Here is a 25,010-nt window from a genome sequence, read left to right on the forward strand (position 1 = left end):
AATTTATTTTTTGTAATTCCGACAAAAAATTCCTCGCAAATTCTGTCTATATTTCCGTGGGATAAAATCTGTCGAAAATATCCGTCTGTAATTGAAAAAAAAAAGTACTAATTAGGTCCTTTGAGATAGCAAATAGTGGACATGTATCTCCTTCTATCAATGAATAGTGCAAAACAAAATGGAATTATCCAATTTCGTTATTTATAGTGGTGCATGTTTCGTTACTATCATATGAGGTCATGAGCAGAAAGACGATGTAGTTTTGGATAATGAAGCATTTATTATCTTTTGAGTTTTTATATATCATTTACCAACTACTCTCTATTTATCACAAATTCTATCAAAACAAGTGAAGTTTCGCTCCAAAAATTATCTACATAATTATGTTTCATAGATAAACACGGTATCACTGTTAAGTTTTAGTTAATAAATTGATAAAAAGATATCATATATCTATCATTTGCTATCTTGGAGGATCATATGCTAGTTAATGAAAACTTCATTGATTTGTTTAATTTTTTAATAGTTATCATATATTAGTTATAAAATTATTAATGATATATTAATAGAAAGATTTAATTAATAATAAAAGTATTCTAAAGATACTAATTAAGGTATTAGATGTAAAGAAAAAATGGTTGTATTGAAAAGCTCAAATTATAACTTGCTATATTATTATTATTATTATTATTATTATTATTTCTTGAAACAACATGATGTGAATGATAATATTTTGAACTTTAGTTATCTAAAAAATTATAAAAATGTTATACCACAACTGAAAAATTGCTTATTATAGATGGATTTATAGATAGATTTAGTCTTTATTATAGATAAATTTTTGGTTATCAACAAAATTACGGACAAATTTTGTCCTTCTGTAAAAGAATCGTCCGAAATTATTTATCGACAAATTTTTTACAGATTTTTTTTCGTTACCGACAGAATTTTCCTCGGTAATGGTCCCCTTTTTCGCTAAAAAACTGTCAGATTTTCTGACATATTTTTTCTCAGTAATCGTCACTTCCATATTGCTTAAACCGTCCAATTTTCAGAAAGATTTTCTGTCAGAAACCAGCGTAAGATTTTTCAATAGATTTTTTGTCGGTAATTGGAGCCTTGGAAAAGCATTTTGTCGAAATACAGACAGAAAATTCGTCTGTAAACCCGTCAATAAGGTAAAATAGAATTTTTTTTAGATTTTTTCACTCCAAAATAAACCCGTTTTCATACAAAATAAATATAAATTTAAGGAATACAAATTTTTATCTAACTTGTATTTGAATATTTATAATATTTCAAAAAATAAACAGGTTCATTGTATTATCAAACTAAAATAAAATGTTAGTATCAAAGGAATGTCTATAATAAAGAGTGTATGCATTAACTGGATCGTTTTACAAGACCCTAATTACTAAAACCCTAGTTGAGCTACAACAACAATAATTTGAAGTAATGGTCAGTAATTATTAACCAAGATCTTCATTCGAGTCCTTACATGTTACAGAATAACCTTCAAATAGAAAAAAGCTACAGGGTGAATTCTTTTCTAAACACTTTGTTAAATCAGTGTATGATATAAGCAGATCAGTGTAAACAACAAACAAGACTAGCCTGTGATTACCTATAAACACCTTCCTCAAATAATACAAAATTCATATTCCTATGTATATCAAATCTTCTTTTTTAGTGGAAGTGAATATAATGGCCAGCAAGATATCAACATGGTTCCAAAAAAATTGCACATGTATAAGCATTCTAATACTCCAGAGGAAAAGAGCTACAAATAGGTTTCAAATTGGTTCCACCTATATATAATATGAAAGCATAATCAAACAACTCCAATGAACTTCACAATAAAAAAGAAGTAAATAAACACGAGAATGATACCTGATCCAAAGTAAGTTGAGCAAAATCTATTGTAGAAACCATAAAACCAGCCACAAATGAACCCAACTCAAGATCAAGGCTGAGATTATCACTGCACTGGAAAGATATTAAATAAAGTTAGCAAAATGCATAGAATCATAACTAATTGTTTACTCTAACAAGCTGTATATAAACAGATGTTAGACAAGGCCATTTGGCTTTGAATTGTTTTGGAAAAGCAATATAGAATGGCACACAAGTAAAGGAAAACTTAGTATATGATTTTTTTACCCATGCAGAGAGTAAGCAGAAAGAAATAACAGCTAGCTGATAAAGTTCATTTGTCTAAAAAGGAAAGAAAGCTCACGAAAATTGCTAACTGAGGTAAGAAAGTGGAAGTAAAACTGTGAAACAACTATGAATTATCCTTACCTGATATGAGAACTGCGTCATCAGTTTAAGAAAGCGAGGAACAAATGACCAAGACAAGACAAAAGTAGCAGTGAGATACAAGGACGACATTAGCATCCTGAAGTTATAAACAATAAACAATTAGATATATTCAATAATATAAATGATCATATCCAATCCTTCCCCCAACAAAAAAACCCTAAAAAGAGGGCCTAAAAATAGTGTTAAATATGTCTTAGAGCCAGTATATTAAAGTTTATTTGGACAAGAACTTGTATTGCGAAAATTGTGTTCTTAAGTTTAAGCCTTCAAGAACTCTTGAAGTGGAAACTGGTACAGAAATATAGTAGCATTATTAGAGTCAATTAGCTTACATTAACTAATTAAAAGAACAAATAGTTCTTGATCATTAATCAGAAAGGTGTTTTATAAAATGATACAAAGGAACCAGAGAAAGGATTGCATATGGAGAGACATACAGTTTTTCCATTGAAATAAATCTTTGTAGAAGACCATTGTTGCCACCCAAAACTGGAAGCAGGACAAATAGTAAACCCACAGTGCAATCCTGGGTATACAAGTGTTGAACAAAGACCAAGAAATGGACAAGTCAAGCCTTAGACATTTATGAAAATCTAACAAGTTACCATTTAACAATCAACTAGAAAGATACCTGAAAAATAAGAGTCCCAATTATAACTTGAAGATGAAGATCACTATTAGTATTCCAATCCACCAAAAACTTTAAGACCTAGTTAAAAGTGAAAGTAAATGCGTCATGTCAAAATTCACGAAGCATCAGGTTTTTTTTAATAAAAAAAAAGAGGGGATATATACAATATTTTTTGATTTGGATAAATAGGAAAAACATACTATTGTTGTTGATGACAAGGAGAGAAATGAGCCAACGAAAATACCTTCAAAAAATTTGGCTCCAAATATATGCAAATCAAGTGGAAAATAATATTCAAAATCTATCTCTACTCAACCATAAATATTTAAGTCTATTGAAGACCATAACATATACACTGAGCACCATACCTGTACAACTTAAAAATTACATGAGCACAACTTACTTCAGCAAAAATGATAGTGAGTTGTTAAGAACAACATACCTGTACCATTATTGAATAAAGTTATCCAATATTTTTTTCATTTCAATTAGTATTCAAAACATTATTAAATAAAGTCAAAGAACAAAAGAATATGAATTTCTAATGCTAAATTTTCATTTAAAAGGCCAAACGATGAGCAGATAGCCTCCTGAATAATATATTTAGAAGGAATCGGGGCAAAGGCGTCAGGCATACTTAGAATCATAGAAAAATTCAAGACCATTTATTTATCCCTTCCCAAACTTGCATTTTAGGAAAGGTAAAAGTGCACTATCATCTTCCTGAATAGACAAATGAGAAATAAATTTAATACAAATATAAATATATTAATTAAATTTATCTAATTTTAAGAGTTAATAAAATTTATCAAAGAGTAATTTTTAGTTACATGCATGAGAAGTGAAAGCACATGCAATTATAATGTCAAATAGTACAAAGAATATGAAATACCCTTCTAACCACCATATTAGGGGTATGTATACATGAAGCAAACCACTCAACCTGCTTTATATATAAAGAAAGTAGGAAGTTATGAACTCTGGGATATTCGTTATGCAATCTATGAACACAATATTTAAGATAGTTGATGACCTCATGTGTCTCATTCCTGCAAGTAAAAATAGTGGATATAAAAGAAAACTAAAATTCTTAAATGGAATATCATAAAAGCTTATGAAAAAATCTGTTGGATGCAAGTGGAAAAAAGCTAGAGGAAAATAATTCAATTGATGAATAAGGGAGAAAAAACAAAAGGAAAATAATTGAATTGGTGAACTCATTTCTAAAAATGATAGAGTTGCCTCTGGAGTGTCCAATCGAACCAATAAACTCCTTCACATCAGTCACATAAACTTTCATTCCTATAAAAGTATCAATATCCAATTCTACATTTATCAAAGGAGAATTAAAATACTCATACCATCTCACAAATAAGTTACTAAGACATAATCAATCACATGAACAAAATGGAAATGAAGAAACCATACTTTCTTAGCCTAATTTACAAACTGCCCACAAAATAATAAGTGAAACCAAAAAGAGAATCTCATAGAAAAATGCATATGCATAACTGATAATATGATACATTAAGAAGACTATAACTAATAAATTGTCACATTTATTCGCCTATAAAAATAAAAACTCGGTGATCCTTAGTATCTTATGGACAAAACTAGGAGATTATTACCCATGAATGTATCAAGTATTATATCTTTTATCTTCAATCTAGATCTACTAACCTTGAAAAGCTGGGGGCAAGCATCCCAGTGTCAGAGTTTCAAACTCAACAAAATCAATTTTGTATTTTAGAATCTACTCAACAATTATGTGCTTTGCAATATTCTTCGGCAGTTTTGCAAATTGCCTAAACAATAGAACAATTAACACACTAAGAGAAACAAACAACCAAAGTAAAAAGTAAAAATGAAAAAGGGTCAAAGCTTATTCAAAATGCAAATACCTTAACAAGGTAAGGCAGAAACCTGTTCAGCCAATCAATCTTTAGCAAAAACATGAAAACAAGAAACATTGCATCAATAAAAACCTAAACCCCAAAAAATTTAACCAAAACGAAACTAGTCAAAGATAGTTTCTTGCCCTATTAAAGTCTGGATTTTATCCAAAGTGGAATTTCAAGAAACATTTTGGCTTCTATATCTTGCTCCACCAATGGCTTGATTTCATAATCTTGCCCCCAACCCACCATAGCATATATCAGTTTGAAATAACAAAACATTCAGTGCAATAAGCATATATGAAGAAGAGACATCATAGTATTATCACATAAATAGAGGATTGTGTTAGGCCATTGACAACCAACATAAAAGTTTGTCGAATCCTTATGACTATGAATATTACCCAATGTTGATTGCTATCTCTATTTTGTTACCAGCTAAAACCCATAGCTGAATGCCTACCTATGCTAGCTTATTAATGCGTTCAGGAACCTAGATTTCACAGACAAGTTTATAAGAACATAAAATAAAGAACTATAACTGTTACAAGTTCTTATCTTAGAAGAGGAAATAGAAATAGAGTTAGCAATGGAACATAGGATAATATAATTAGAGTTAGTGATGGAATTGAATGAAAGAAAACAATGATGAAAGAGAAAAGAATTAGAGTTACCTACACAGCTAAGGCCAGATCGAAGAGAGAAATACAGCAACACACGAAGAAGAGCAAGCACTAGTAGCGGGATTGAATAGAGAAACACAGATTAGGGTTCGAAAGGGAGTGATGCGAGCAAAGCCGGCGGAAGGGGTGCGAAGGAGAAGAACCCGGAAGGGGCACGACAAAGCCTCGGTACGATGGAAATTTAGTGCAATGGAGGTCTAGTGCGACGGCGGTGCAAGGCCGAGAGGCGCCACCGATGGAGCATTTAAAGGGGATGATGTGGAGGCGCGGAAGTGTGATTTGAGATTACAGATAGATTTTTTTCCTGTAATAATTTAATAAAACACAGCATTTTTGTTCATTTAAATACATACAAATTTTCTGTCGGTAACTATTTTTCACAAAAAAAATCTAATTTTTTCGATAGAATCATCGACAGATTCTCTTTTTTCTGTAATTCATGCTAATTCATTTTTCTTTGTTTCCAACAAAAATTCTCTCACAAAATTTGTCTGTATTTTTGTGGGATAAAATCTTTCAAAAATATCCGTTTGTAATAAGTAATTTTTTAGTAGTGCATGTCATGGCCTCAGTAGGGTAGAGAGAGTACTTGCAAGAACTTTGACACTTAAGTTAGTAAGAAAACCACTAAAGGAGTTTTGAAATTGGATGGTTCATACCTGAAATAAGTATTCATAGAGAGTTTAGAGGTTGGACCTTGAGTACTTTGTATGTCCATGATCTCTTTAGGAGTTCATTTTAGAGATGTTGGCAATTATTATATTAGTTGTTAGGTTATGTTGGTAACCACCAAATCATGCGCTTGGAGAATTTGATTTCCTACTCAAAGAGAGATTCTTGGATTAAGATTGTGTTTGGCTTGAGGCCAAGTCGTGTTGGGTCCTAGCAAGGCAAGTCTTTCCCGACCTGTTTGACAAGCGAGAACTTTATTTTTGCAGGCTTTTTGGGCCAAGCATATATTGGGCTCATGACTTTGGGATCTAGGCGTCGAGTCTTATTTGTAAACTTTATGCTATTGGACTGAAACAAAGTGTTGTGCAGTTTCATGTCGAGTGGTAATTGAATATGTTGCCAAAATCATGCTTGCATTTAGTAGAAGTGGTCATGGTTGACCACGTCTTTTATTACAAATCCGAATTTATGATTTGAGAGTCTTCAAGTTTAAGTCACTTTCTTAACGATGTCAGATTTGTTGTTGTCATTTCTCATTTGGTTATGATTTCCGATCTCCATGTTTAGTCCTTAATATGCCCAAATTTAATTAGGAGTTAGATTATGCCCCAGTGAGGTCGGATCTGAGTGTATAACCTCAAATAGAAAAAGATAAACTCATGGTTGTCCTTGGGCAACATGCATGTCTCTTGATTTTTCACGCATGTGACATCGTCTTGTGCCTAAAGAGTTGTAGTCATCATGAACCTGCTTACTTACTAAGATACCCTTCATTAATGTGGTTAAAAGGAATTTTTTTTCTAAGGGTATCAAAACGTGTCGAGTCTATCGGGATGACTTGCTGAAACCGCCAAAAAAGATAGGCAAAATTGAGATTTTGAATCCATCAATCTAAAAAAAAGCCAAACCCGCCCCGCCTGCTAAACCTACATGCTTTGTAGTTTTTGACTTAAGTTTACATCAACTCAACATATAAGGAGGTAGGTTTTTCCATGGTGAAGGTGTTCTTGAAAATTCTCAACATTGAACAATATAGTATTAGTTGGATACCACTTCACCTTTGTAGTTTTATTATACTTTTTTTTGTTGGACTCTTTGTGTCTTGTAGGAGATAAAGTTAAAATTTTTTCCTTCTTAGTTCTTTCTCAATTTGACACTAAGAGTCTCCTCCACATTAAACTACATGCTACTCTTCTTTAAAGACAATGCTGGAAAAATAATCTAGCATATTTTCTCTTAGTTCATTTAATTTAGGGTTTCGTACTTCAAAATTCTTTTTGCTCATCTTCTATCTATTGTAGTGGGGATTCTTGTTGAATTTTATTTTTAACAAACTTCTATAATGGGACAACTTCGTCTTTTTGTTGGACTAAGTGGCTACTATATTCACATATCCAAATCATGACATTGGTCAGATGACATTCAGGTTGTAGAAGAGCAAGAGTTTTGGATGTCACATGAGATATGACCTGGGTGATTTTGATGAGTGTACTTTATCATGGGTGACTTTAATTTGAGGTAGAGGCAATATGACGATCTTGTGAATAGTGGTGGTTGTCTGTCTATTGTAGTTAAGTTTTGAGACTTTGGCAATAGCACCAATGTTACAATAGGGATATCCAAGATTGACAAAGAATAATGATATTTTAGACATTGGTTATTTGAAAAATTTTAGGATTGCTCTATGCCATGGCCTTGGTGAGGCAAGGGATACTTGCAAGGACTCCGAGACTTAAGTTAATAATGAAGTCATAAGATCAAATGGTTCGTACATGAGGTGGATATTTATAGAAAGCTTTGAGGTTGGAATTTGAGGACTTTGTACATGATTGATCACCTTTTTAGGAGCTTTTTCTAAAAATATGATAGTTATTGGCATGAGAGCTAGGTCATGTTGATAACTGCTAAATCATGAAGTTTCAAGAGCTTGGTTTCTAAGTCAAAGAGAAAGATTTTCGCATTGAATATTTATAGTTGGCTTAAAGCCCAATTCAAGTCAGGTCCTAGCAAAGTAAATTTATCCCAATTCGTCTAGCTAATGGGATCTGATCAAATAGGTAGGCGGTAGTCATCCCTCTTCCTTTTTCTCTCTCTTCTTTTCTCAGTTTTCTTCCTTTTCATATTATTTTCCTTTCTTCTTCTCTTGTCCTTCATTCATACTTTTTTTTCTTTATTTCTTTCACCACCTGCACTTCTCTGTATCGTCATCGCTTCTCTTTCTTATCTCTTTTTTGTTTTTTTGCATTTCTTTCCTCCCTTTTTAATTTATTGGATTTTAGTTGGTTTATTTCTGATTTTTACTTTTCAATAAATATTTGTGGTATTTTTTTTGTGGTATTTTTTTATGAATAGTTTTAATATGATGGTACATATCTATCAAATAAAAAAAAATACTAAAATATATTTTTTGTTTGTAACTGCGTTTAGATTAGAAGAGAGTTGGAATTTCAAGCTGAGAAAAAAAATAGATCATTCATAATGTTGCAAAATTTTGTGCATAAATCTAAAAATTACAAAAATTTAAATTTGTCTTTATATCTATATGTTAAGATTTGTTTTACTCAAAATATTGAGCTCACTTGCAGTTCATAATTCAATATAAAACATCTCTTGTCTTTTTCATGTCATTTGGCTATTTTATAAATATTTTAAAAAAAAATAATAATACACAAACAACCAGGAAGAAAATGATGTGCGTTTTGTACACTAAGTACAAACAAGTGTCGGCGGTCTTCACTAATGAAAAAGTATGCAATGTATATGGCTGTGTTATTGGAAAATGGATCTTCTTATGCTTCTTCTTTATGGTGTTAAAATAGGAGTGCAGTACAAATAAATTGCATAATTAAGTTTTGTTCAGAATATAAAATTGAATTTGTTTTTTTAATATATTTAGTAATATAAAAAAATTGAAAATATTTATTTTTTAATAAAATTTTCGTACTAGCTAGTATAAAGTTCTCTGTTCATATACCACTATTGTAGAAAGTCACCCAAAAAACAAACGAAAATACTAAGAAAACAAAAAAAATATGTATGAATTTATTTTATTTAGTATTTATTAATTATTGTGATAATTAATGAATGTTAAATAAGACAAGTTTCGACTGTTTTTGGCTAATTTTTTTTTATTACCAAACATTTCCAAAAAAAAAAGCCACTATTATAAATAGATATATAATTGATTGGACAAAACATTTTACATTCATGAAAATTAAACTAAATTTTAAATAATTAATTTTCATGAGGTTATTTGATTGAAATTTATTACAACTTTATAGTAGAGATCAAAGTCAGAAACTTTTAAAGTAAAATATTTTGAGCTATAATCAGTTAGTTTAAGGTATTTATTGCATAGTTTACGAATAAAAGAAAAGTTAGATTATTTAAAGTTTTGTATGTATTCCTTTTAATACAAGGACAATATGATATAATGAAAGTATCCATTCCTTTACTCTTCCATGTGAACCAAATCAGGGCGGAAAGTTACAAGCTCCGGTAGCATCTTGTTCTTTGTAGCCATCCACAGTGACCCCTACAGCTGCTGCCAAATCAATTTTGCACTCTTTTCAACTTCCTCTCTATAGAGTATAGAGATTTGATGATCGCTCTCTTTACTATTTGCCAACATCGTCAAACTACATGTTTTCTTTTGTTTTTGGGCTTTTTCCCCCTGCCGCAAGAAATTAAAGTACGTTGGATATTTTAATGTACAAGGGACCAACGTTGCAGAAAAATAAAGACACGTAAACCCATTTTTTGTGTGAAAATATATACGGACAATAACTTTCTTTTAACTATTTTTTTTAATGGAAATTAGATTAATTGATTAAATCGTTACTTGTATAGTTGTATTTATACTTTCATACAGAATAATCGAGTTAAAGTATCATGCATGTTCTTCACAAAGAAGCATGTGAGCCTCTTGTTTTCAGTGACAACTTAAATTAACACGTTTTTTTTGTGATGCAGCTAGATAGCACAAGCAAAAGTTAAGCTTCATACTCACATAGAGATAAAGACGAGCAAAGGTTAACTTAAACATCTTGACTATGACTGTTATTCAATGTAATTATGTCACTTGATAAAGTCATTTTATCTTACTCGACCAATTAAATTTTGAAAATTAACCTGAATTTTATTTATTTTGGAAATAAAATAATTTAAATGTTTTATTATGAATAAAAAGCATTGATATTGATATTATTACTACTAATATTTTTATATGTACATTACGAGAATATAAATCTTTTAAAATTACATTGATTCTGACATTATAAATTATGACACAAAAAAATTATAATATTAAACTACTTTTATAAAAAGGTTGTAAGGGATAAAATTCTTTATCGGATAAGAAGATTAGGATCTCTATAGATAAAAAAATTAAATAATAAGTTTTTAAGTTATTATTTTCATACGAAAGAGTTTAATTTTTTTACTAATAATTAATTTTAATATTCGTTATCTAAAATTTAAAAGAATTTAACGTATATACTTTTATATTTGATTAGGTGTTAAGTCTGTTGTACAAATAAAAATAATTAATTTTTATACTTGCTATTTAAAAATAATATTTTCTCTCTCTCTCTCTCTCTCTCTCTCTATATATATATATATATATATATAATTAGATATTAGCATAAAAAAATTTATATTGATAGTTATAAAATTAATTAATTTTTTTTAAAATAATTGAATCTTGATTCTAACTTTTAATCACAACATTAGTATTTTCTCTAAATTATATGTAATAAATATTTGAAAAAAAAAGTGAAAATATAAATTCAAAAGATAAGGAGTAAAAATTTTAAACTAAATAAAAAATATGCATATAATAATATTTTTTATTTAAATTATATTATGTTGTTAATTTTATTTTTTGTAGAACAGAAAGGTAGAGAAAAATAGAGAATGAGAGAAAAGAGAGAGAAAGATAAAAAAAAAGAATGAGAGAGGGAGTTTATTAATTTTGGAAGATAAAAAAAATTTATTTTTATTATAATAAAAAAAAATCTGGTGATACATTTTGATTTGTCAAATTATTAATATAAATTATAAATTATATATAGAGTGGGAAGAATACAGAAATAAAAAAAAAAGAGAGAGGCAGATAAGAGAATATAAGGAGGAGGTTTACTAATTTTAGAGGAAAATATTTTTTCTAAATTTTAATAAGAAAGTGTTATGTGCATTTTAGTTATTAAATTAGTTAGTAATATATAAATAAAACATATAGTATAGCTCTATTTTAATTTTAATATTTTAATTTTAATTTAATTTGAATGTAATTAGAGAATAAAATATTATATATGTTAATTGTCAAATTTATAATTAGTCATTGATAATTATATATAAAAGAGATATAATAAATAAAAGAATGAAAAAAAAGAGACAACTCTTTTATTAATTTAATTTGAATGTAATTAGAGAATAAAATATTATATATCTTAATTGTCAAATTTATAATTAGTCATTGATAATTATATATAAAAGAGATATAATAAATAAAAGAATGAAAAAAAAAGAGACAACTCTTTTATTTAAAAAAAAATAATATATAATAAATTTTTCAAGCCTGGGCAGGCCAAGATTTGAATACCATGGTTTCGGTACGATTAGACGATTAGTAATTGAAGCGGGCATGCATTCAATTTAAAATGGCAATAAAGAGTGATAATTGATAAAAGGTCACATATAGTAGGCATTAATGTTAACAAATGCATGAAAATGGTACAGAGGGGAAAATTATCCAGTGATTTCCAACACATCCGCATGATATATTACTTCAATTGTTCTCAAGTAATTTATGCGACACAACACGCGATATATAGTTCAGAATATGACGGGAATAGTTTGGACCATTTTACTTAATGCACTCCCCTAGACCTTACCATCAAAATTTGAAAACACTCGCACTAACATCAATAAATATTCACAAAATTCTGTTTCTAAGCAAACACACATCATGTAGTGGTTGTTTGGGTGCTATGTATACAAGTTAGCTGTAGGATGGTTAAAATAATATTTTTTGTCAAAATACTATTCAAAAGATACAATAAAAAATTAAACTATTCGATCCGTTTAATTTATCAGGCTGACTATAAATAGTCTAAACTAAAAAATTATGATCTATAAACCAAACAAACTTAAGCATACTAATTCGTTTAATTCATAAAATTAGTCAGATCAAACCTAAACGAATCAGATTGACCTGTTTAACAGCCATAGTTACTTGTAACGCCCACTAGATAGATTAACTTTAGGCAATGGCCACCTAATTTAGGAGCTTGATTTTAACATCATGTTACTCATTATTGATGTATTTGTTCGTGTGAGATGTCTGATAAATTTCAACGATTATTCTGCTTTTTTTATTATTAAGTACTTATTTTTTGTCCTACCATTTTTCACAAAAGATTAAGTGAGTAAATAGTAATATAAAATAACAACGTAATCTTTATTATGCAATACAATATGTATGACATTATTAATCTTCTTTTACTTCATCACGTCCAACAAGAACAACAAAGGCTAGTCTTAGTGAAGTTGACTCTATTGATCAAATAATATTATTAAGTCTTATTATGTATATTGTGTCAAAAAAAAAATTTATTTATATGTCTAGATATTTTTTATAACCTCATTTAAAATTGTGATAGGTCTCTCTATCTTTAGAGCGTTTCTAATAAAAGACTCTGCTTAATTTTTTTTTGTCTCATATCAACAAAAATATTGAATACCATAAATTTATTGTCGGATTTAATATTAAACATTAATAGCGGATTTATCGCAGATTTACCAACGAATTTAGCAATAAATTTGTCGGATAAAAAAATTATTGTCGAATTTAGTTTTCCAATGATAAATTTACCGATAACAAGAAACATCGTTAAAATCAACGGCCAAATTGACGGCTAAGCTGTCGATAATATTAAAATTCGACAGCAAAATGGAGGGCGAAGGTGGTTGCTATTAAGCTTGTCGATTTTTTAAAATTCTAATAAAATCGACAGATTACCTAGCTGTTCGATAATAATTTAATAAAATCGACAGTATTTTCGTCTATAATATGAGTTTGAGAAATTTACCTTTTTACTAAAATCGACAACATTGCCATCGATATTATTATATAAAATTGACGCTATTTCTGTCGATATTTGATTCAATAAAATCGACACTATTTTTGTCTATAATATGAACTTGAGGATTTTACCTTCTTAATAAAATCGACAACGTTGCCGTCGATATTATTATATGAAGTCAACGCCGTTGCTGTCGATATTTGATTCAATAAAATCGACGAAACTCCCATCGATTTAATTATTTAGATACTGACAAATTCTTTGTCTATATTTTTTTGTCTATTTTAAATTTAAAAAGCGACAACTCTATCGTCGATTTTAATAGCTATATTTTTTTAATTACATTTTCTATTTGAAAAATAGTAAACAATTAATACAAATAAACTTTTACTATTTGAAAAATAGTAAACAATTAATACAAATAAATTTTTAAATATAGAAATAAAATTTATACAGAATATTAGATAACAAGACAAATAAATTTTTAAATATAAAAATAAAATTTATACTAAATATTAGATAATGAATTTACGAACTATTAAAATAATAAATAATCCTCTAATATAAAGACTCAAGACAAGATAAATAACTAAACTTAGACTTATATTTATTTAAATTGCAATCCACTAATAATACAAAATGTTCAAAGTAAAGTAAATAACCTACTCACACAAGGATTCAACAGTCTGTTACCACTCTCTTTTCTCCCTTTGGTAGCGGTCTTCAAGCTCTCTATATTTAGCGGCATGTTGTTCAACTTCCCTATTGAGTATTGTGATTCGTTTTCTAAGATCCAAAACATCAATGCTGGTGGTCTTGGTTGGTCCATCAACTCGAGGTCGCACCATAGAAGAGTCTCTTACCTCACCCATGCCATATACCCTACCTCTTCATTTTTCACCAACTGTCTCAATCCATATGCTTTTCTCAAAGACAGGCGGTGGATCAGTTACACCAGTCTCTATATCAGCCTGCCGCTCTTACTCAGCCTGAAACATATGATCTTAAATTATATCCTACAATATGTGAAAAAAAATAAGTGAATAAAGGTATCAAGTTATTTCTTTTCACACATTCCAATTTAAAAAAAAAAAAAGAAAAAACAGATACAATGAATAAAGGTAAGTTACCTTTGTCTCTCTACTCTACTGCGGTAGAGATCCCTTTAATTAATACATTTTTTTCATCTGCTCTACTGTGACAGACGTTTATTAAAACCTTTTCAGTCACTGCTCTTTGCTCTTCTATGGCATAGATCCTCTTACTTAATACATCCTTTTTTTTGTTCTTTTTCTTTTCTTTTATTTTTCATCTTTCTCTTCTATTTTCTTACTTATTTTCTTTCTCTATTCTTTTTCTTCAATATTTTAATTTCTTATCATAACTCAACTTTACATTCTTTCCTCGTATTTTTTTGAGTGTCTTATGAAAAAATATTATAAAGTAGTTCAATTAAGTATGCGTTCTCTAAAACTTTAAGATCACTTTGTTTGTTCTTCTCTAAATTATTATAATATTAATAACATCTTTATTAGATAATATTCTTAAAAATCTAAAAATAATAATATAAATATGATATTTTAAATGCTAAACAAATAATATTTATATTTATTCTTAAAAAAACTTAGTTTCGTAAAGCTTTTATTTTTAAGTTCTTATTATCTACGTTTTAAACTTCAAACTTTTAAATATTTTATTTTAATCCAACATTTTTATAAAATTATATTTGAAACCTCACTTATCTCAATATTTACAAAAGTAATACTGAACTATTATAAAATACCCATTTTACTCCTGCACTTTATTTATTATCCGAAATACCCGAAAACTTGTATAATTACAAATTGTACCTCGATTTTTATATACAAATACAATGTTATCTTTCAAAAATAAAGTTTAAATACTAATTTTACTTTTATACCAAAATAGAAAATCTTTAGCTTTTTTTGTTTCAAAATGTTACTTATATTTTAATCCCTTTTTTGAGTTTTTCGGTTACTGCTTCTCTGTAACTTTTAATTTAATCTCTCGGCCATCATACCTCACCAATTTATACTTTATTTTCAATGATATTCCAGCTCAAAAATCACTAAAGCATCCCAGTTGGCTGTTTATATATAGCCGAACCAAAATCTCAAACAAACAACAATAATTCAACAAAAATTTAACATAAACTTAATCAAACTCAAACAATAATCAATCAAACCAACATTCATTCATTCATTTCACTTTTAATGATTATAAAATTATCAAACCCTACCTCCGTACAGAAATCAAATAGTTATAAAATATGTATAAAAATCTGAATTTAATTGAATTTAAATAGTTATAAAATTAATTTAATTACTTTTAATAAAATAATTTTTAAAAATAAAAAATTCCAATCTATCAAATGAATTATAACTTATTTATATTTATATTTTTAGAATTGTGGGTTAGTGTACACTTTCTTGGCATTATCTTGAAGTGAAAAAAAATTATTTAACAATGAAGATTTTTGTACTAGTAATATATTGATCCTACAACTTTAGATACCTTTTATTTTTTTTATTAAAGAAACAACTTTTTATTTCCTTTCCATTCAAACAAAGTCGAACTCTTTTTTGTCTTGTTTGGAAGGAGAATTCTCAAATAAAAATTGTTTTTAAATAGAGTGATAAAATAATGAAAACATAATACCACATAAAAATATTAAATTTGTCAACTAAAATAAATAAAAATATAACTTTTATATCACAAAATATTTTTAGTTGCATTTAAAAGAGAAATTAAGACTGGAAGACAGAGATTAAATTGTCTCTATATTGTATTTAGTGTGAAATATATTAGATTGAATTATGTCTAAGTATCAGTTTAGTTTAAAATAAATATAAAAATTAAAGGGTAGATTTAAAATTTGAAAAGTTAAATAAGAGTATTTTTTAAAAAAAATGTTATTAATATTTCTGTCTCTATTTCCAAAATATTTAGTCCCCTCCATTTCACTTTTTAGAGGTACTGAAAGAATTAAAATTCTGTATTCCGAGACTAAAATTTTAGTTTTAATCTTTAACTACTAAACAAAATACTAAATCCTAATCCCCTATCTAAGTTTTAGTATCTAGACACAAGCACTACCTTAAATACTAAGCAACAGTCTCAACCCTACAAACATATAGAAGGGAAGATGCCATTGTTATAGGCAGATGCAAATTCGTAATTGAAATTTGAAGCATCAAAACCAAGGGATTCATTTACCATTTTGAAAATCATCATCTATTTTAGGACAAATACTAAATCAAAATAAATTCATCCAACAACATACTTAGAACCAAATTAGCATAATGAATGTACAGGTACAACAGTTAGTCAAACTAAGGCAACACCAAAAGTATTTACCGCACCCTGATCTTCTGTATCCTTAAATGAAATGTCAGGATTTAAAACCACGTGCATGGTTTCAAACAAGGTTTGGAAAACCAGATCGATCATCAAACCACTTTAGCTATTAGTTACCTGATTCACTGATTCAACTAGTTCAACTAGTGGTTTAACCAAAAGAACTGTTTCAGAATAAAATAATAAATAAATTATAAATAAACATCATAAAATATAATTACAGTCTAATATAAATCTTAAATATCTTCTAAATTTAAAACATTATATGAAATATCAACCAAATTTATATGATCTTATCAAAATACAAAGTTAAATAGTAAAAAGAGCAATGGTGCAAACAGCAACAGTACTACTAGAAATAATCATCAATCACTCCTAAATTAATTCAAAACAGTATCATAACAAATAATCACCCCTATATTAATTCAAAACAGCAGCATAACAAAATCACTAATCACAAATCACTTATCACAAATTCAAAATTCAAAACACTCAGTGCCATAAGTCCATAACAAAACAGCAGCATAAGTGCATAACAAGTTAACAACAGCAGCTTAACAAGTCACTAATTAGTAATCACAAATTCCAAACTCAAATCAGCAGCATTACAAAAGAACCAAAATATCACAAATCACAAATTCAACCTCAAATCCCTGAAACAGAGTAACACAGACTCAACTTTCAGCTAACCTCAAAATAGTAAATCAGTAATAACAAATTCCAAATTCAAATCAGCAGCATTACAAAAGACCCAAGAAATCACAAACCACAAATCACAAATCACAAATTCAACCTCAAATCCCTGAAATAGAGTAACACAGACTCAACTTTCTACTAACCTCAAATAAGTAAATTAGTAATCACAAATTCTGAACTTAAATAAGCAGCATTACAAAAGACCCAAGAAAATACAAATCACAAATTCAACCTCAAATCCGTAAAACATTTCCACAAACCTTAAATCAGTAAATCGCAGTTTCACTAACCTTCCACTGGCAGCAGGAAGACGAGGTGGGACGACGAAGACACGATGGCCAGACGATGGCAACACCACGACACACTAGTTGGAGGCCTTGAGCAGCGATTTTACCTGGGAATGGAAGACGTGCCAAGCTAGAAAGAGGAGATGCCACGGAGAAAGAGAAGGAAGAGGCCACAGAGACGCTGACACAGACGAACGGCGGCAGCGGTTCCATCTAGGAAGCTGGATTTTTGGATTGGGAAGGAGCTAGGGCTTGCTTGCTCTTACTGTGTTTCGTCTAGAAAGCTGGATTGAGCTAGGTGTTTGGTGGGGTGAGGGACTGAGGGGTAACTTGCATGGGGGTGGGCGGTTTTTTTTCCTTAACAAATCAAAACGACAGTGTTTCATACGAACTGGTCAGTTCTCGGTCCGGTCCAACCGATCGGTTATTGGTCGGTTCAACAGTTTCTTAGCGGTTTTGTCATCAGCGGTTTTAACAAGAAAATTAGACCGTTTTCTATGCTGGTTTTCGGTTGAACTGATTCGATCGGCCAGTCCAATCCGATTTTTTGAACATTGGTTTTAGATGAATTCATAGAAGTCAACCGTTGACAAGCAACTTATTTGCAAAGACCAAGGATTGACCATAATCTTTTGGATACATGATACTATCTCGTCATACAAGACATAATTACCAAGATTAAATCTACTGCTGTTGGTCTTCAATATAACAAGATGTTGTCATAAAATGTCCAGTTGGTAATAAGATATGATAGCACCAGTGAGAATCATGAAAATTAATAAGTATTTTAAAAGAACTAATAACATTTGCAAAGCAATTACCACACATATATATCAACTAATAACTGCTTCTAGTTCTATAAAACTTTGGTTCTTAATCTTCACTGCTCACATTCCTATGCATGCAGTAACATGCTACACATGTTGTATCATCTATGGTTCTCAACATTATGGTTGCAACTTTCAACATGCTAAGATCTAATCAGTAATCACTATAACTACTACTAGTAGGAATTACCGTTCTTGTATCCAAGCCATATGATTCAAGCTCCATTGAACTCTTCTTGTTTGTCTTTGTAATAATTGGTGTCACATTTTCTAGAACATGCAGACCGAAATTGTTGTTTATATTTCTATTGACAACTAAGTCCATAATTTAATGACTCGCATATACACACTTAATTTTTCCATTCACTTCTTCCTAGGGGTAGCAAATGGGCCTAAACCCGGCGGGCCAACCCGCGTAACCTACCAAAAAGGTGGGCTGAGCTGAAAAATTAGGACCGCCAAATAGCAAAAGTCCGCCTAATCTGCATCGCTTAAACCGCGGACTTTGGCGGGGCGAGGCGGGCTTCCCCGCCGGGCTTAGTGTTCTTTTAGTGAGGGGGTATTTTTACAATTTTTTTGCTAAGACCTAACTTCCCCCAACCTAACTTACAAGAGTATGAAGATAAAAATTGAGTGGTTTGGATTATGTTTATGTTACTTTGGAGACAATATTTATAATTATGTTTTAAATTATGTTTATTTTGTTTTGGAGAGAAAATTTATACTTATGTTTTGGACAAAAACTTGGTTTATAATTATATTTATTAGATTTTTATAATTACAAAGATTTTAATGTTTATAAATATAAAAATATTTTTTATGCCTTTAGAAATTATAAATTTGTTAATATGATTATGAAATTATATATATTATTTAGTAGTTAATAGTAAAAAAAGATGAGCTAAGCCCGCCAGCTTGCTAGCCCGCAGTTAGGCGGGGCGGGTTGGGATTCTAGGACCGTCTCACTAGGTGGGACGGGGCGGATTTCTGGCGGGGCGGGCTTCCCCGCTTGCCACCCCTACTTCTTCCATAATGAAACCTTTGCATGCTAGTAAAAAATAGGGTGAATTCTATTCTACCCTTTCTAAAATAAAGGGTAAATTATCCCTTGTGACATATACAGTGATTATTGATAAATTATTCTTCTGCCAAAGCTCCAAGATTCATGTTATCTTCTCTTTTATTTTCAATTGACGTTGTGTTTCTTGAAACTTGATAACAATGTCAGTTTCATCATCCCCACCAAATACACCTCTTCTTCTCTAATTAAAAATCATAATTCCTCTCAAATCCAATCACCACTTCCAATCAATTAGGTTAGGATTTTGAACTTGTTCATATGCTTTCAATCTCCAATTTCAACGAGCACATCTATTACCTTTTTAGCTCTCTCCTTCTTAAGATTTTCTTCCATAATATTTTTCTTAAAACTCAGCCGGATCAACAATGATACTCCTCTTCAGGTAACCAACCCCATAGCCTTGTATAACTATATAACAAAAATAAACCAAAATATTAGTTAGTCATAAAAACAATGAGTCAATAATTACCATCTTAGGATTTTTATTATCTGAGTAATGATTAAAAGATAATTTAAGAATAATTAAAGATACAAAAAATAAGATACTTTGGTGCCCCCTTTCACGCACCAATTACCATCCTTTTTTAACTAATATATCACAAACTTCTATCAGTTTTTCAGTTCTCTCCTTTTTAGAATTTTCTAGCGATCATATTAGAGATATCGATCAAATTTGATGATCTCATTCGAGCCTTGGAATTCTGGTTGAAAGATAATTTATCAATAATCACTGTATATTTCACAAGGAGTAATTTACCTTTTTATTTTAGAGTGAGCATGGTAGAATTCACCTATTAATCCAAATTTGTTGGAATAGAGTTTAAACAAAAAGAGAGAAAGAAGGATTAAAAAAAAAAGACATGATAATTCAAAATAGTTTAAAATTGTTACTCAAAATAATCATATTTTGTTTGCATAAGTGATGCCAAAAATAGGTTACAAGTCTAAACTTTAATCTTGCAAAGCATAGATTGAGTTGCAAAATGGCATACATGATAGTTAGGCTTTTATATTCAACGTTTAGCAAAAATTAATAAACTTATGCAACAAGTAGTCAAAGAAAGGATGTTAGAATTTTGTGCACTTCTATATAAAAAGTTTGACCCAAAATTAAAGTGATTTGTCTGCAAATTTAGATGCAATAAAAAGTTGCTAAAGAAAGGAGACATTCAAAATAATTACAATGACCTGAACTTTTTTATACCTACATGAAACACAAGGATTTAAAATAACTTACAGAACAAAAAGCCCAGAAGCAGAACTTTGAAGAACTGAATTTTAACAGTGTTGAACCAAGCTCTCAACATAATAATTGGTAACGGGAAAATGACTTTGATCCAAGATAATATGGTCAACACTATTAATTCTCCGGTCATACTAAACTATCTTAGAAATGTCCCTGTTACTCACTCCAAGCAAAAAGATATCTCTATTCTCACGTATAAACAAAGGCAATAGCAGCTCAATATTGATATGCTGAAAACTAATCTTTAACAATTGAGTCCAAGAGCTTTCATCTCTAAACTCCTTTATTTACCACACAATAAAATGGGTTTTCTTTTAATCATGAGAAAGATACAGACAATTTCCCCAAACATTCAGACTTGGCTTGTGACTGGGGAGCTCATCAATACCATTAGGCAGTAGAATCTGTTTATATGTCTCCGATTTCAGCTCAAGCGAAAAAATCACTAACATATCAAGTGTAACAGCACCCAAATCATAAACAGCACCCTGCGTGTTCTGGAGTGCAAGCTGATGTCAAGGCATTTTAGGCTAGTTTCACTAGCCTTTTTCTTTTGTTTTTAGTAGGATTTACGCACTTTCTTGAGCTATAAGCAATCATTTGTGTTAAAAGTTGATACACACCTTGATTCATTCAAACATAGTTAATTTGATGCTTTTTCATGAGATTTATGCCATAATTACTTGTGTGCTAAGAATGATGCAATCTCTCATGATATTAGCAAGGCTTTGACACATGTATTGCTTGATGATAGGTGGAGAAAGGCATGGAAGGAAGGTGAAGAATGGCCATGGAAAGAAGGAAGAGGAAGCAACGTTGGTGGCCAAAGTTGGACAACCAACGTTGCCTCAAACGTTGAGAGAGATGAAACAAGGAAAAAGTATGCACAATTCTGATACCCACGTTGGAGGAAGCATTGGTGCACCAACGTTACCCCCAACGTTGTGCCTTGTGAAAATTGAAAATACAATCCAAGCGTACGCGTGGGTGACGCGCACGCGTGGATAGGCTAACTTTAGAAGGAACGTTGCCAAGCCAACGTTGAGGCCAACGTGCGCGATATGAACTCCAAATCTTGATTTTGAAAAGGCGCATCGACACACACGCGTATGCTACGCATATGCGTGAGCATGATTTTTGGCAATCCACACATACGCGTGGATAAATCAACGTTGGAGGGAGCGTTGCCACTCAAACTCTGGGTCCAACGTCTTCGAAACATTTTCAAAAATGGGAATTGTGTATTTTGCATCCACGCGCACGCGTAGATGAGCATTATGTTCCCAATGCGCACACGCATAGGCAGCGCAAATGCGTGAAATGGTAATTTGCACCATCCATGCAGACGCGTAATCCACGCACACGCGTGGATGAACGAACGTTGGCACCCCAATGTTGAGTCAAACGTTGATTGCAACACCTAGAACCCATTTATTCTAAATGGACATTTGACTCAACGCTGGCCCAAAAACGTTGATTCAAACGTGAGCATTAGAACTCTGCAAATCAAGCACATCTTTTCTCAACAACATTGGAGCAACTTCAACCCATTTCAACTAAGGCCAAAAGCCCAATTCAAAAACTGAAGATCAATTGAAGAAAGTGTATAAATAGCTTAGAGTTTAAGTTAGTTAAGGGGGGCTTGGAGACACAGAGTGCTGAACTTCTGCCCAATTTTACTTTCTCTGCAACTTTTCAATTCTGCAATGTACTTTTCATTTTCATTTTCCATTTTGAGACCTATGAACAACTAAACCCTTTTCATTGGGTTAGGGAGCTCTATTATTATTCAATGGATCAATAACAGTTTTCATCTTCTTCTTCTATCTTTTCTCTTGATTTTGTTAGAAAGCTTTCGGTCTTAATTCAATTGGATAGTTGTCTTAACAGAGAAGCTATTCATAATTGGAATTCCTCTGATCCTTGAGAGAGGAATGAGGAATTCATGCTAGAATTGTTTTCTGACATTGGATTAGATTGGGGTTGGATGGATATTGTGACATTTAATCCTACCAAAACTTTGATCTATGAATTTGTGTGGTATAATCAGTAACCAAACTTCAACTCTTCCCATGAGCAATTAAATCAAGACATTGGGCAATTGTTCATGCTTAGAGAGATTGGTGAGCCAAGACACTGGGATCCAATCATCTAAAATTGCCAAGCAAAGTCAATGAATGCATTGATTGAGGAAGAGATGAAAATGATTTGATTCGGAGAGTTCAATATCTCCTGAAACTCAATGAACCCCCTACTCTGATCTTACCCATTCTCATTACATTCTGATCTTTAAATTCATGCTTAATCCCCATTCCCAATTGATTTCTTGCAATTTAAACTTCTGCCATTTAATTTCTTGCAATTTAAGTTTCTGCTCCTACATTCTGCAAATTAATTTATGTTCATTTAATTTCTTACAATGTAAGTTTTCCGCCAATTTACATTCTGTAACCCCAGTTAAATTCTAATTTCGTTCAACTAGAACAATTCTCCAACTAATGTTGAACAACCAACCAATCCCTATGGGATTCGACCTCACTATACAGTGAGTTTTTACTTGACGACAATCCGGTGCACTTGCAGGTAGAAAATTGTTGAGAGACAGTTTTCGTGACATCAAGTTTATGGCGCCATTGTCGGGGATTGGTTTTGTATTGACAATTACTAAATTGGAGGATAACTAGATTGAGCATTTTTCTTTTTTTTTTTGTTAATTGAATTTCAATTTTAGTTGTTTAATTTTACTTTCTGCAATTTTTCTATTTCTCTTTATATTTTCTTACTTTCCAGTAAGCTAACCCACTAACTATACTCTGTTTTAGTGGATTCTGCACTTGCTGTTTTCTATACTTGTTCATTGTATGACAGGTAGAAGAAGGGAAACCTCAACCTCTTTTGATAGTGAACCGGAGAGGACCTTCCTTAGATTAAGGGGGAATCAAGAGGAAAGAAGGCTATTGGTGCAGAGGAAGAGGAGGAAGACTTGGATATAAACATGGAGGATGATATGGAAAACCATCATGAAGGAGAGGTAAACAATCATGCCAGAGGAGGTGCAGCTAACCCTGCTGGACAAGAGAGGAGAGTGTTGGGTTCCTACATTAATCCCAATCCTAGGAATTGTGGGAGTAGCATTCAAAAGCCAACCATCCATGCCAATAACTTTGAATTGAAGCCTCAACTCATCACTCTTGTCCAAAACAATTGTTCTTTCGGAGGAAGTGCCCAAGAAGACCCTAATCAGCATCTCACTACATTCCTAAGGATCTGTGATACAGTGAAATCAAATGGAGTTCATCCTGATGCCTACAGATTGCTTCTATTCCCATTCTCTCTAAGGGATAAAGCATCCAAGTGGCTAGAATCATTTCCAAAGGAAAGCCTCACCACTTGGGAGGATGTAGTAAATAAATTCTTGGCAAGGTTCTATCCCCCACAAAGAGTCAATAAGCTGAGAGTAGAGGTTCAAACATTCAGGTAGCAGGATGGTGAAACCTTGTATGAAGCATGGGAAAGATTCAAAGATTTGACTAGAAAATGCCCCCCTAATATGTTTAATGAGTCGGTGCAACTGCATATCTTTTATGAAGGGCTTTCATATGAATCAAAGAAAGCTATGGACCACTCATCTGGAGGCTCCCTTAACAAGAAGAAGACTATTGAAGAAGCCATTGATGTCATAGAAACAGTGGCTGACAATGAGTATTTCTATGCCTCTGAGAGAAGCAATAACAGAGGAGTCATGGAGCTGAACAACATGGATGCAATCTTGGCCCAAAATAAGATGATCACCAAGCAACTAGCTGATTTGACTAAGCAAATGGAGAAGAATCAGGCTACAGCTATCCACACTCAACCATCACTGATGAGCGGATATTTTATACGCTTTTTGGGGGTAATTTCATGTAGATTTTAACATGTTTTAATTAGTTTTTAATAAAATTTTATTAGTTTTTAAGCAAAAATCATATTTCTGGATTTTACTATGAGTTTGTGTATTTTTCTGTAATTTCAGGTATTTTCTGACTGAAATTGAGGGAGCTGAGAAAAAATCTGATTTAGGCTGAAAAAGGACTGCTGATGCTGTTAGATTCTGACCTCCCTACACTCGGAATAGATTTTTTGGAGCTACAGGAGTCCAATTGGCACGCTCTCAATTGGGATGGAAAGTAGACATCTAGAGCTTTCCAGAAATATATAATAGTCC

At 31.1% G+C, this 25,010-nt stretch overlaps 1 non-coding gene across 1 annotated transcript; it reads right to left on the reverse strand.

Moving 5' to 3' along the window:
* Window positions 1–24,251: 24,251 nt before the first annotated feature.
* LOC130972423 (small nucleolar RNA R71) lies at window positions 24,252–24,359 on the reverse strand. Its single transcript, XR_009083592.1, has one exon. It is a non-coding gene; the product is annotated as a small nucleolar RNA R71 (small nucleolar RNA).
* Window positions 24,360–25,010: the final 651 nt, after the last annotated feature.

Source organism: Arachis stenosperma, chromosome 3, assembly GCF_014773155.1.
Source record: "Arachis stenosperma cultivar V10309 chromosome 3, arast.V10309.gnm1.PFL2, whole genome shotgun sequence".
Classification (NCBI taxonomy): domain Eukaryota; kingdom Viridiplantae; phylum Streptophyta; class Magnoliopsida; order Fabales; family Fabaceae; genus Arachis; species Arachis stenosperma.